The following is a 15,324-nucleotide window of genomic DNA, read 5'->3' as shown; positions in this document are numbered from 1 at the left end:
CGTACACATGCACACAATCACCCATCAGTGCTCAAACTTCCGAAAAGTCCTGTCAACATCCCTCCAACCCTCTATCCCCATAACTTCCAGCAACCTATCTAATTCTAATTTAAAACTTATCCACTGTCGTGGTGACCAGAACTGCACACAAGATTCTACATGTGGCCCTCACCAAATTCCTGTACAATGTTAACAACACCTCTTTTGATTTGTAAATGATCCCCCTCCAACTACAACCTAAAACCCTATCTACTTTACCTGTAGCTGCCTGGCATTGTGCTGCCTGCTCACTTCCCAGATCTATTACCACCCCCAGATCCTTCTCCTGTGTGACATGCTCCAAAATTACCTCTTGCATCCTGTAATCTCTATTTTCATTGTTCTTCACATCCCGAAAACCTTACCCCATCCCCCAACACCTCAGGTCAAATTCCATCTTCCAATCTTTTGCCTAATCTATGCAAGTATCAACACTTCGTGAATCTGATCACCACCCCCTCTGCTATCCACCGTACCTCCAAGCTTTGTGTCATGTAAATTTGGAAAGCTTACTCTTTACCCCATTATCCAAATCGTTGATGTAAATAACGAATAGTAATGGTCCGAGTACTGATCCCTGAGATACCCCTCTACTGACATCCTCCCACTCTATACTTCCGATCATTAAGTCAGTTTGTAATCCAAATAGCGAACTGACGAGACACTCCACAAGCCCTCACTCTGCCGAGCAACCCCCGATGTGGTACCTTATCAAATGCCTTCTTCAAGTCGAGATATACTATGTCCATTGCCTTTCCATCATCCACCCGATCAGAAACTGCTTCATAGAACTCGAAAAGATTTAATTCATGTCTCACACACCTTCTCCACAACTGAAGTCAAACTAACAGGTCCATTGTTCCCCAATTCTTCTCTGGATACTTTCTTCCATAATCGTGTTACATTTGCTACTCTCCAATCCTCCGGTACCGATCCTGTGCAATATGGATGGGCAGATCGGGCGGCGTGTCAAACCAAGCTCGGTCTGCAAGAACAAATGGAAATGGTTCAAATTACTAATCCGTCACTAATATCAGAAACTATCAGTCAGTATTGCAACCCCCGATGTCTCACTCCAGGGATATTAGTTGGATATTAGAACCTTGGATATTAGAAGTTGGATATGCAACCTTGGATATTAGTTCCACCTGTTGCTCGGTGAGACCCACCTGTGCATTAAAACTGTGGCTGAATTGATCAGGGATTTAATCGATCACGTGGTGCTATTTGTGGTGTTGAAAATTGGCATTTATTTTTACCCAATTTAGCGACAGACAACGGACGTAACTTTATGTCAGAAGCTAAATAATCTGAAATGTTCATGACAAAGTGTTGGAAATGGGATTAAAAGGAATAAACGTTAAATTGAAAAAAATAATCAATACAACATCTTTCAGCAACATCACAATGGTATTTCACACAAACAAGAAAATAATATTCAATGGATGACGTTCAAAATGATGTGATTGACCCAGAATGCTCGGTGCACATGTTCAGAAACCCCGAGAAATGATGGTGTTCGGGGAACCATAAAGTACATTATGTGTGAGAGATAAGGATTGTTACTTGGAATAGCTCACCAAGCTCCTGATACAAGGTGGAAAGATTTGTAAAAGTACCTGAGAGAAAGGGCTGTGCCTCTGAAAAACAACACTTGAAGAACATTCTCATCTTGCCGAGTGGGCACCTGTTGGTACTGCAAACTCCCGACCATGTGGACCGGTGCGAAGCTTGAGTGGACAGACGTGTGATACACAAACCCCTGGCAGGTCACTCCCAGTGAATGGACTTTGAACCTTGTGGAAGTGCCTCCTGTGAACATGGCATGCTTGGTGATTTATTTTATGCACCACAGCAGGCTCGGAGAGAACGCATTAACATCCAATGACTTTGGGAACCAGCCAGTCCCTGGAGTGAGACAAAGCTCCACGGTCATTATCCCAGTGAGGAGGTACACTATTTTACATTTATACCATCCCAGACATTTTTACTCGTCCCTTCTCTGATGGGTTTGATCAAAAGACAGAACATCATACTTCACAAACACTCTGCTCAATTCACCGTCTCATTTCACTGAAGTAATCTTACATCTGCTTGGAAGTCAGCCAACATCACCATCATCAACCTTCATCACTACTTATATGTGACAGGAGTAAAAATCACCTGCACTTCACTGCAAAGCTCAGTGTTTTGCTTTCGTTTGAACCTCTGCTTAAAACGAGTAAAATGAAACATTTTGAAAATTTATAATTATTCTCATTCAGATTTCAACATCACCATAATGCATATTATCAGCTTGTTTAAACTTTCTTTTTCAAGAAGATGATTTGTGCCGACAATCACCAGGTGTCACCCCCTCCCACACCTTGAACTTCCTCACCAGTTATGCTCCCCAGGTAGAAACCATACTTTGGGTACCCTGAGGCAGCATGCAACATTTGGTTGGATTTGGTTCAGTAGTTTTTTTTACCCTCACCAGAGGAGAGAGTCTTGCATTTGTTACTTGCAAAATCGAGTATTTTTCTCGTATATCGGTCAGTCGATGTTGTTATCGTCAGGTCAGGTCAGACTAGATCTGTGACTTGCTGCAAGTACCATCTAAACCTGCACTAACCTGATCCATGGTCGGGTTGTCGGCGACTAAACCATCTGCCCAACCAGGTTTTCTGGTGAGGAGGGTGTATGATATGGACATCCAGCAGGATTAAATACAAAACCTGTCAAAGGGCGGCGGAGCTCCTTGTGAGCCATCAGCCATCCATCTCTAGTGCCCAACTGTGTCTACAGACGTCCTCCTGCAGTTGGGATACTTTTAATTAGGAGGTTGGTGGCAGGATTTGCACTCCGGCCACCGTAAAACCCTTCATTCCACAAAACATACAAAAAGCACAAAAAAAAATCTGAAAACCCACTCCGTGGGAGTACCTCCTGTGCAGCTTCCCATTCACAGGGCAGCTCACCGGATAACGGGTTTGGGCCAAAGCCTTCGGGACCCCAATCTTTGATGATAGAAGGGAAACCACGGGGTAACATTCCCAGGTCAGATTGCGGGAGAGTGTGTCGGAGTGGAGCTGAGGTCTCATCCACCAGACTGCAGTCTCCTTGGGTTAACCTGAGGCGGTCCCTTCGGTGGGTGCCTGGAATGTCCAACCTCTAAGAGAGGGTGATCACCTGTCTCTGTTATCATCTGAGCTCAAGCGTTTGGATATCGGTATCGCAGCACTCTCTGTGGTTTGTAGACCGGATTGTGGGGACATCATGGCGGGTGATTATACCGACTATTGTTCTGGTCACTCTGATGGTTCCCATGCCCAAGGAGTTGCTGCAGCTGTGTCCAACAATCTGACTCCAATGATAATTGAGATAACATCAGTCAACAAGCATATTATGAGATTAAGAATTCCTCACTCCTGAGGTGTCATTTCCCTGGTCTCTGTTTGTGCTCCGACTGAGGTGAGTGATCTCACCATGAAGGACGCATTATATGCCACGCTTGAGTCTGTGGTTGATCAGTGCCCTTGGTGAGATACTCCTCTCGTCTTGGGGGATTTCAATGCATCGACTGGAACTGATAGGAATGGTTATGAGATGTGTGTTGGTCCCCGTGGGTCTGGAACTGTGAACCTGAAGAGCACGAAGTTCCTTGACTTGGCAAGAAGTCATTGACTTTGGGTGACCGGTTCATGGTTTCAGCGTCCTCAATCTTATCGTTGGACTTGGTATTCCAACGCTGGTGGTGTGGCAAAGGAGATTGACCATGTCCTCGTTGATGGTTGCTGCAGGATGATCCACAACTGCAGGGTCTACCGGAGTGCTCAGTTCCTCAATACTGACCACCAGATTGTTGTAGCAACTCTAAAGCTGCACCTTAAATCCGGGAGAATGGTACCATTCCAGCCGAGGCTGGATGTTGGCAAGCTCAAGGATGAGAGGGTAGCTGAGGAGTTTGCGAACAGGCTGAGTGGACATTTATGGGGTCTGGGTGCTTTGGGGGGTCCTGAAGAGTTGTGGAGTGCCTTCAAGACCACCGTCCTTGATGTTGCTAGTGGAGGTCTTGGAACTCACTGAAGGGCAAAGAAGAATTTTGTCTCTCAAGGGACACTGGATACCATTGACCAGAGTCGCAGGGCCAGGCTGAATGGCAGAGCTGAGCTGTTCAGGGAGCTGAGGCGTAAAACTGTTCGTGCACTGAGGGTGGACAAGGAGGCCGATGTGCGAGGAATCTGTGAGGGGGTAGAGCATCACCTGTGGACAGGTGATTCCCATCCCGCTTTCAGGGGAATTCGCGCATTGCGTTCATCCAAGCCCATCCCTCGGAGCACTGCAGATAGAGCAGAGAGTGGTAGGCTCTTGACAGAGGAGTCTGAAGTGAAGGCCCGCTGGGCCGGTTACTTTTAGCGGTTGTACCAGGTTGATCCACCAGCTGTCGAGATGGACATCAAGGGTGTTACAATCCTTGTTGCTGACCCTCCAATCAACTGTGGTCCACCTTCGCTTATGGAAACACTGGCTGCGGTGAACCAGTTGAAACGGTGTAAATCTCCAGGGATCTGTGGCATCCATGCTGAACCTCTCAAGGCTGGTGGAAATGCTGCACTCGTGTCGTTGCATGCAGTTTTGTGCTCTGCCTGGAATACAGGCATCATCCCAACTGATTGGAGGAGGGGCCTTGTTGTCCCTCTCTGGAAAGGGAAGGGTGATCGCCAAGACTGCAACAACTACCGAGGGGTGATGCTGCTCTCAGTGCCGGGCAAGGTCTTTGCTTGGATAATTCTTCAAAGGGTTCGCCACCATCTGCTTGAGCACCAGCATCCAGAGCAGTCAGGCTTTACACCAAAGAGGTCAACGATCGTTTTCCTGACGCTGATCTTGCTCACCAGATTCTCTGAGCGAGGGAGTCTCGTGAGTGGAGGAGGCCAATTGTCCGAACACGTGCCTCGTGGTTGCAGCAGGTCGACCGGCATCTCAAGGAGATGGGGATGGGCCAGGCATCTGCCTCGGGGATGGCCAGACGGAGGCCCCTGGAGTACCGGTGGAAAGTGGACGCGCTGTTCTGGCACATGCTCCCATACCTGACCGAACCTGATGGAACATAAAGTGGATTTCACTCCTGTACTGTTGAATGAGAATGAAGTCATGTTGTTGAAGCATGATTGTAAACGAGCAGGTAGCGTACCTGTGGAAATTCTGTGTCATGTAAAATGTAACTTCAACAATATTATCCAAAGAATAATGTCTCACTTAAATCACCCACACCACCACACCAAGTCTTCAGCGTCACTCCCTCCCAACCCCAAGGCTTCGAACCCCTCACCCCACCTCTGTCCCCCTTTCTTCCTATTCTTCAAAGCAAGAGGACAATAATAAGATTATGAAGAGGTTTAAATTTAATCAAGAGATAGAACTAAATTCAGAGGTTAAATTAAAAAACAGAAACAATGTTTCATTTCATAATCTCGCGAGATGACAGAATCTCAGGATATCTGATGTAAGCACACCGAGACACACACAAAGGTAATATTATCACAAAGATGAGGTTAATTTGATGGTCGTTCAAGGTTTCTGTGAACTTTATATCGGAAAACATGTAAAAATGAAAAACAAGATTGTATTCAGACAATACTTACCCCACAGAATCTTGAGAAGGACTTGATGTGTCATCATTTATGGTGGGAAATTTGTAATTAACAAAAATTAAATTAAAATCAAATGGAAGACCAAATAAAATAGGTACTGCATTGGAGTCATCAGAAGGAACCTGAACAAGCAAAAAGCGAAGATGAAATCGTCAGGAGGAACTTGGATAGGATTTGGGATTTAACTGCAATGGCTCCACCATCAACCCCATCCAGGTACAGCCAAGTGAACCTTTTCCAGAAAAAACAAAGAACCAAGATTCAAGAAATTAAATAAGTCTGGCTGCCAGACCATGCGTCCAATCAGGTTGAAATTTAAAACATGTATTCCACATCGTGATGAGATCATAATTTTGAAGTTTCACATCGATTGATGCAGCAGTTCAAGAGAGAGACGTCATTATATATTTTCCTTCAATCAAATATGGCTGACAAATCATGTGATGCATGAACATGATGGTATCCCCAAAGATTGGGGAACAGGACGTGTGTGAACTTTCCCAGACCGACCCAGCTGTTCTGGAGAAGACGATCTTGAAATGTTTGATGGTAAATCAAATGTAGTGGCCAAACCATGTGACCTATGACATCATAGACATGACATGTGACCTCATGGACAAGAGGTCATACCTGTAAAGTTTCTCTTTGATCTGTTCAGCCGTTTGAGATTTATGAAAGGCTTTATATTTTAAAAAATGGCTGCCGAACCACGTGACCGATGACGTCATAATTATCATTATAACATTGACATGAGAAGTTGCACCTCGGGTGAAAATTTCGTCTCAATCTGACAAGCGGTCACACAGAAAAGGGAATTAAAAAATGCAGACACGCACAGACAGGACCAATCAATTAACCCCGTTTTTCACTTCGTTAGTGCAGGCTCATGAAACTTCAATATTATTGGCCAACCTGAGAAAAGTATGAAACAACCACTGCTGGTCAAAGCATTCTGGGTAAAACCGAGATGGCAATCAAGATAAGCACATGTACTGTGGAACAGAGGTGTCTCCATCATGAGGTTCCCTCCATCGTTGGTTTATTTTCCTTCCAAAGAATAAGATAAAAGCAATTAAAATCCACAGAACACGATCTGCACAATTTAGTCAGTCAGGCAAGTCTTCCATGAAGTTGTGTTTATAAGTGATCAGAGAGTTTAAAATGGAGAATAAACTTTATTTAAATTCAAGATTGAGGCCCTTGGCAGAGCGAGGGGGATCGGCCAACAAGCGGACAGTGGTGACACACACAGTTAGACAACAAGCAAAGGAATAAATGAACATAAAAATTACCCCCGTGCGGGAGTGACGGTCATCTCCGCAAGAAAATATATAGCCTCCTGAAGGTAGGGCAGTTTTTGCAAACTTTGAAGTCACGTGACACGAAAACAAAAGCGAATATTGAAAATCCGGCCCGAACAAATTTAGATATTGTCCCATACATTCATATGCTACAATCAAATTCAAGATCGCTTGAGAAATGTCGGAGGAGATAGATTTTGAAAATCGTCATTTTCGCAACTTCAAAGGCCTCGCGACATTGACCTTGACCTTCGGTGACCTTGAAAGTCATACCATCGTGTACGTCTCATCGACCTCTATCAGGATCACTAATGACCAGATCTCCCGCTTCAGCTTCATTGTGAACGGACAGACGGACGGACATTGACACCCATATTATGAGGTCATGCTCGAGGAGATGACCAAATAAAAACAAAAACAAAATATACCATCAGAGATGGGGAATCCCCGCCATTGAATAAAAAAGGTCATACATATTCCAAATGATGAGGGAGCTGAATTGGAAACAAGACACCATTTGGTCATCATCTCGAAAAAGTTCCCCAGGGGTGAGGAACGTAACAACCAAAAATAATTGAAATCAGATAAGCGGTTTTCCATTTATTACAAAAAACATTTTTTTCAAGATGGCCGCCCCAGTCGGCCATCTTGGAACCGGCCACGCCCAAAATCAATGGAGTTCTTCCTTTTCAGGTGGTACATGCGTGACCCAAATTTCAAATTGATATGGCGAAAAAACATTTTTTCAAGATTGCCGCCAGAGTCGGCCCTCTTGGAACCGGCCATGCCCAAAATCAATAGGGTTCTTCCTTTTCAGGTGGTGCATGTGTGACCCAAATTTCAAATCGATATGGCGAACAATTTATGAGTTATCGCACTCACAGCTATAAATGTTGACGCCCGGACGGACGGACGGACGGACAGCCGGACGAAAGACACGGCTGACAACAATATCCCCCTTCCGCCACGCGGAGGAAGATAAAACCCAAAACAACCAGAAAGCACCACAAGCCGTTTCTCGACATTTCCGCATGGGCACACTGCGAAACTCTGTCGGAATATTCTCTGCTGTAATCTGTCGCAAAGTTTGCTGTGGATTGCAAGGTAAATATGTGTAATTTATGAAATAAAATAGTCAGAAATAAACAGAACTGTGAAGCCAAATACACATGCAGCTGTTGAGATATGCTCCTTAAGCCATCAGGATGAGCCATCGTCCCCTCTTCTCTCCCATATCAGGATCATGAGAACCTGACAGCATGAGAGACATCGACTGAGATAAGCACACTCCACAAAAATAAATCCAAACAAAAAACTTTTCACAGCAAAAATAAATTCAACCACCGCAATATAAGCAAGGATGTATGTTCATGTCAAATACACCACAGAATGATACACATGTGCACAAACATGTGTGAGGACTTGACACTTTTAAAAAAAACCAGATTACATCACAAGAAGAAGCTCAAAACCTCGTCAGTGAACCACCGATCACCCACAATGTCCGAGCTGAAGAGATAAGCCTGCTCCATGTTTACCCGTGTTTCGGGTACGCTAAACATTACCTCGACGTGTTTCGACTTATGAGTAACTTTCAAGTAACGTGTGTTGACGTGTGTCAACGATCGCATAACATGCCTACAACTTATGGTCAGCATATGCGGAACATGTGAGTCATACGTGGAAAAATTTTGAGCATGCTTAAAATTTGTCGACGTGCTCGGCGTACCACGACGTATGCCAGCGTGCTCTTAACGTATACAAAACTTACCCATAACGTATTTGACGTGTGCCAGCGTATTCGGCAAATTTTTCATACGTCGGCAAACGCTGGCTAAAACGTCAAGGTGTGACAGGGCCTTGACACTTCGATGTCTGGTGCGGTTATGATTTGAATCGTCGAGCGGCAGCCTTTTAATAGGCTACGCCATGTGATCGTCGGCGATACGCTGCCGCGCGCTATGCATACGTTAGACTATCGTTGGGCATACGTTGTGAACGCTGACAACATGCTAAGCATTCGTTGGTATAAGTTATCGAAACGTTCTGTGTACGTTACGATACGTTATGTATACATCTAACTCGTTATGAATACGCCAAAAACTTTAAAGAAAAACACCAATAGTTCAGTGTACGCCAGCGTTTTATAAACATTTTGATACGTTGCCATACGCTGGCTAAAACGTCAAGGTGTGACAGCCCCTTTAGAAGATTTCTTTACACACGAAAAAAATCAGGATCATCGGTTTGGCTGGAGGGCGGGGGCCCAAGGTCAAAGGGCACCCCAAACTATAACTTTTTGAATTACTGTTTGAGTGATTTTACTTCACACGATTCGAAAGATCTCGCTTTTACGAGCATTTTGATACCAAGATCATCCAAATCAGACCACTACAACCTGTGATATGGCCACTGGAAGATTGTGGGTCAACTGGGGCACCCAAATTTGGGGGGGGGGCGAAAATGGGCCCCTATTGGCCCCCAGGTCTGAAAATTGACACATAATGTTTTACCGTGGATACAAACACTTGCACAAAAAAAAGTGAAATCTGAGACGATGTGTCAAAATTTCGCTGAAAAATGTGTACACCTGACATGGAACGCCCCAGCAGTTCAAACATTACATTCCTGTTCTCCTCATTCACAGTTCTTATTGCAAATAATTTAGAAGAATAATCCTGCAGTTCATGCTTCATATCACTCTGGGAGGACAACAACGAACCGTCGAAGAGATTTCATGATTAACATAAAATCTGTCTCGGCGAGCCATCGTTTGAAGTTTTCTTGACACACAAACCCGGGTACACTGACGGATGTTATGGTTTTGTACCCGTCACACATCCACCAGTTTAAACTTTTAACGAGCTGTGACAAAGGCCTTGTGCTGGGTGGATGAAGCTCACAAGTGTTCCGATCAAGTTGTGGGTTGAGCGTGAAGTTGTAGTCATCCCCAGACACAACATAGTCAAATCAATGGTGATTACTAACTCTGCTAACTTGTACAGAAAGGCAACTCTTTCAGAGTTAGCACTGGGACAGTATACATTAGTCAGGCAAATCTTTTGGTTACCACTGACAAATTACACACACAGTAAGTAACTTTTACAAATTTCCTGACAAGTTTTCTTAGAAAACTGGAGTCCAGGATGTTACACTATTGCCACACCAGCCTTGGCCTCAACAAGCACACCAGATGAGAGAGAGAGACAGAGAGAGAGAGAGAGAGAGAGAGAGAGAGAGACAGAGAGAGAGAGAGAGAGAGAGAGAGAGAGAGAGAGAGAGAGAGAGAGAGAGAGAGACAACCTTTGTACATTCTACTCCACTCATCCTCAGAAGACTGATTTTCATGCGTCTCCTGTAACATCAACACATCAATTTTTTCATTTTGAAAGAGCTGAAACACCTGGAGACGACGCACACACCTGTGGCCTCCATTGATGTTCGGGATGTTACTTTCATCTCCATCCTGTTAGTTATCCTTGAACCTCTTTACCAGCCCGAGTAACACGTTTCCTTAACCTTTGGAATTGGTGATCCGACATGTTAACCTGATAAGGTTCATGAATCATAGTCCTTGAAGTTTGGATGAAATCGTGTAGATTCGGGAAGGAATATTTCTCTCTCTCTCTCTCTCTCTGTCTCTGTCTCTCTCTCTCTCTCTCTCTCTCTCTCTCTCTCTCTCTCTCTCTCTCTCTCTCTCTCTCTCTCTCTCTCTCTCTCTCTCTCTCTCTGGAAAACTCCTCTCAACTCTCCAATCTCCTTTGTCAGCTCAACAATTACACCATGTGATACAATAAACTGACTAGGTATTACGCAAACTTCAAATATATCCTGGAATCATATCAAGCTGATCTAATCATATCAAGGTATAAGTTTTATTCACACACTCGCCAGGAACATTAGGACATTCCCCGTTTTGTCGCTGATTTGCGCCGTTGAGCAGAACCGTGTCAGTTTGGTGCTGTGCTGGATGAGATGGTCCGAGACATTTTTGTGATTGGAGTAAATCATGATGTCATCTTACGAAAACTCCTTGCTCAAAAGAAGATGACCCTGATCGAGGAAAAGCAGTGAAGATTGCACAGGTGTGTTTGGCAACTGCTGAAAACCTGAAGGAGATCTCGTCGAAGAGCCAGAACTCTTCAAGTGCAGATACTGTAAATTTGATTGCTCTACATTCGTATAAAGCTACATCGAAGCCAATTGTGTGTTTTGAACCCGCTTCATCGGTAGCAAGAGGCCCCAAGAACTTGTGTTGTTGTTGTGGTGCAAATCATATGACTCACCAGTACTGTTTCAAACGGTACACATGTAACGGATGTGGCAAGATCGGGCATCTTCAAAAGAGGTGTTCCCAATCCAGCAGTGGTTATAGTATTGGCACCACCCATCATGTGGATGATGGTGAGCATGTTGCTGGAGCTGATGAGTCGTCACTGCATGGTGAGGAGTGTGAGATGTATGCAATCCATGGCAGCACCGCACCGATAACTGTTGGTCTTCAGCTGAATGGCAAGCAGGTGTCAATGGAAGTGGACACAGGGGCGAGTCAGTCAATTTTGAGCCAGGAGACAATTGACAAATTGTGGGATAATGAGGCTGTGAAGCCCAAATTGAGTCCAGTGAAGGCCAAGCTTCGTGTCAGTGTGTCTTATGATGCTGTGACTTATGAACTGCCAATGTGGGTTATATCAGACAATGGACCTATATTACTCGGTTGGAACTGGCTTGAGAGCATAAAGCTGAACTGGCATGCGATCAACAAGCTGTCTTCCGTGGAGACTTCCAGTTGTGCTCAAGTGCTGGATAAGTTTCCATCTCTGTTTGAGCGAGGAATTGGATTCTTCATCGGGATGAAAGTAAAGCTTCACATGGACTCGGAAACAAAGCCCATCAACTGTAAAGCAAGGTCTGTTCCCTATTCGATGAGGGAAAAGATCGAGTGTGAACTTGAGAGACTCCATAGTGAAGGGGTCATCTCTCCTGTTGAGTTCAATGAATGGCCTAGTCCAATTGTTCCGGTCCTGAAAGGTAATGGGACAGTGAAGATCTGCGGGGACTACAAGGTGACCATAAATCGCCACTCCATGCAGGATCAGTATCCACTGCCCAAAGTAGATGACCTGTTTTCGACATTCGCTGGTGGAAAGTCATTCACCAAGTTGGATGTGATATCTGTCTGCATGACACAAGAGGTGGATAAGGAGTCAAGGAAACTCATGTGCATCAACACTGACAAGGGGCTGTTCATCTACAATCGCTGTCCTTTTGGAATACGTTCAGCAGCTGCCATCTTTCAAATAAACATGGAGAGGAGGAGGAGAAAGGAGATCGGGACCATACTCTGTGCAGAGCGTTGGTGCTGCTTTAGCAGTCTCCTTGGCTATTGGGCACAATCCTAGATGGGTCACCACTCCGACACAGTATACCAGCATGATGGCACTCATTTTGCCAACCTCGGAAGGATGACAGGCCGAGTTTACCCCACCTGGTATTAATTCAACAGCTGAGCGGGATTTGAACTCAGGACCCAAGGATCCAAAGTCCGACACCCAAACCATTAAGCCAATATCAGGCATAAACATGGAGTCGATTGAAATCTGTGCCAAAGACTGTCGTGTTTCAGGATGACATGCTGCTCATGGGCTGCAACATTGCAGAACACCTGAGTAACCTGGAGGTAGTCTTGTGTCGTTTGTACAAAGTAGGGCTCAGAATGAAACGTGAGAAATGTGTGTTTCTGTCGCCCGAAGTTGTATTCCTCGGCAGAAGAGTCATTGCCGCTGGGATCATGCCGTGTGATTGCAAAGTCGAAGCAATCAAGAACAAAACCCAAACCAGAAAATATGTCACAATTGCGTTCCTTTTTGGGTTTGCTCAACCATCTTGGCAGTTTTATGCCACGGGTGAGCACAGTGGAAGAACCCCTACAGCAGTTACTTCGGAAAAGGAAAACTTGGGTTTGGGGCAAGGCCCAGGATGATGCCTTCAAGGAAGCGAAAGGTTTATTGTGTTCTAACAAGTTGCTTGCTCATTATGATCCATGTAAGCATCTTGTATTGTCACGTGATGCCAGTACCTGTGGGGTAGGCTGTGTGTTACAACAAGCCAATGAGTCGGGCAAGTTACAACCTGTTGCGTATGCTTCCAGAAGCTTGACGAAAGCTGAAATACCCATGGAATGGTTGATAAAGAAGCATGAGGCTGTGTTTGGGGTAACCAAGATGCATCAGTATTTGTTTGGTCATAAATTTGAGCTTGAAACTGATCACAAACCGCTCACCTTCTTGCTTTCAGGGAACAAGGGAATCAACACCAATGTTTCATCACGTGTTTAGCTGTGGGCCTTGATGTTGTCTGGTTTCAATTATACTATTCGTTACAGGCCTGGCACTGGAAATTGTGCTGACGCATTCAGTCGACTACTGGTACCCATTACTGATAGTAACAATACCCTTCAACCTGCTGACCTTGCATGAGCTATGAATGTGTTTGAGAGTGACAATTCTCCAGTCACTGCTGCTCATGTGAGGTTGTGGTCGAACAGAGATCATGTGTTGTGTGTGGATAAGGTCTGAGTCACATTTGCCACGGCGGCCGTGGGATCTCCAAAATTTTCGGCCACTAGCAATTATATGGCGGCCGCAGTATTTCCACGGTCACACAATGTAGCAGTCACATATGATTTTATTTTTCGGGGAGCCGCACGGCATATTTAGAAATTTTGGAGACCGAAAACGTGGGGTTGCCGTACGGTCTTTGATTTGATGTCGCACGGTGACCTGAAGGGGGCCCTGCGGCTGCCATAGAATTTTCAAGGCAGACGCAAGGTAGCCTCAAGGTGCCCGCAAGGCGACCGCAGGGGGATCGCAGGGAGGGCCTAAGGTGACCGTGCGGCCAGACGGTCGGTAATGAGTGGGTAAATTTTTTTTTTTTTACCAGTTTTTTTTTGGCTTGTCGAATTGCTCCGGCGAACGTAGAAATGAAAAAAGTTATAACTCCGCACTATAATTCCACGGTGACCCCTACGGCCTGTAAAAGATAGCCAAATGGCGTAGGGTCACCCTGAGGCCACCGCAGAAATTCTGTGGCCACCGCACATTTCTGTCAATTCAGAGGGCGTACGGCCGCCGTATCCTCGCCGTAGAGCAAATGTGACTTCGGCCTAAGCATTGTGTTATGACTGGTGATTGGTCCCATATACCAGGCTCAGAAGAGTACAAACCATATTTACATCATAGAGATGAGTTATCTGCCCAGTCAGAATGCTTGCTTTGGGACCGACGTGTCGTCATGTTGTGCAGGAAAAATTTATAATAATGTATTCTAAATTGTAACAAATGGGGTTTGAGAAATGTAAGTTTTATGCTATAAGTTGAATTGGCTGTCCTTTTTAGCCAAGAGTCTTTTGCCCTAAATGTTGATAAAATGTCTTTCTCTGGAGCGGTGTGAGCTGGGCTGATAACGGCGAACCTTTGCCTCGAAATGTATGTCGTGTGCTTCTCAGCACTGAGAGGATACGTGTGCAGTCTGAGTTGGTAGCCCCCACCCCCACTGCTCTCCCATGGAGGTATAAAATGCCTTGAAATGTAAAATTGTTTTCGTGCAAGCACGTGAGGATGTATAGCATCTCGTGGTTTCTACTCCTTGGAACTGATCAAGTATCAAGGTAGAATAAAACTCTCTGATGTAATGTGGAAGTGAATTGAATCTGGTTGGTTTAACTGTTAACTAAAAGTAAGAATAAATAAAAATAGAACCAAATAATATTGCAACAAATGGGGATTCTCAAGTTCATCGTGTGCAGTGTACGGGGGTGAGAAGTGTATGGTGGATAATTAGAAAATAAATTGTTTCACAAAGAAAGGACTTGGGTGGACATCGGTTGTCAGTGTCGGTGGGTTTTATGCAGGATTTTATAACCAAATTGGACAAACCTTAAACTCTGCCTGAAGTTAAATAGGATTCCACAATCAACCAGGAAGAATCCTTCAACAATCACAATGGGGTGGGTGAAGAAAATCCACATCACCACATATAAGCAGTGAGGAAGTTTGATGAAGGTGATTTTAGCTGACTTCCAAGCAGATGGAAGATTACTTTGGTGAAATGATAGGGCGATTAGAGCAGAATGTTTGTGAAGTGCGACATGCTGTCTTTTGATCAAACCCATCAATGAAGGAACGAGTTGAAATGTCGAGAATAGTATAAATGTCAAATAGTGTACCTCCTCGCTGGAATGATGACCATGAAGCCTTGTCTCACACCAGGGATGGGTTGGTTCCCAAAGTTATTGCATGAAAATGCATTCTCTCTAAGCCTGCCGTGGATCACACAATATATCACCA

The 15,324-nt window shown here is 44.8% G+C and overlaps 1 long non-coding RNA gene across 1 annotated transcript; it reads right to left on the bottom strand.

Moving 5' to 3' along the window:
* Window positions 1-483: 483 nt before the first annotated feature.
* On the bottom strand, window positions 484-5,431 carry LOC147007671 (uncharacterized). Its single transcript, XR_015053993.1, has 3 exons — window positions 5,281-5,431; window positions 1,659-1,851; window positions 484-1,024 (listed from the first exon to the last, which is right to left on the bottom strand). It is a non-coding gene; the product is annotated as an uncharacterized LOC147007671 (long non-coding RNA).
* Between the last annotated feature and the right edge of the window lie 9,893 nt (window positions 5,432-15,324).

Source organism: Eptatretus burgeri, unplaced genomic scaffold, assembly GCF_056783735.1.
Source record: "Eptatretus burgeri isolate ZD-2024b unplaced genomic scaffold, Ebu_testis_v1 Ebu_testis_scaffold_53, whole genome shotgun sequence".
Taxonomy (NCBI): Eukaryota; Metazoa; Chordata; class Myxini; order Myxiniformes; family Myxinidae; genus Eptatretus; species Eptatretus burgeri.
Note: the sequence above shows the minus strand (reverse complement) of the source record. Positions and strands in the feature narration are given on the sequence as shown.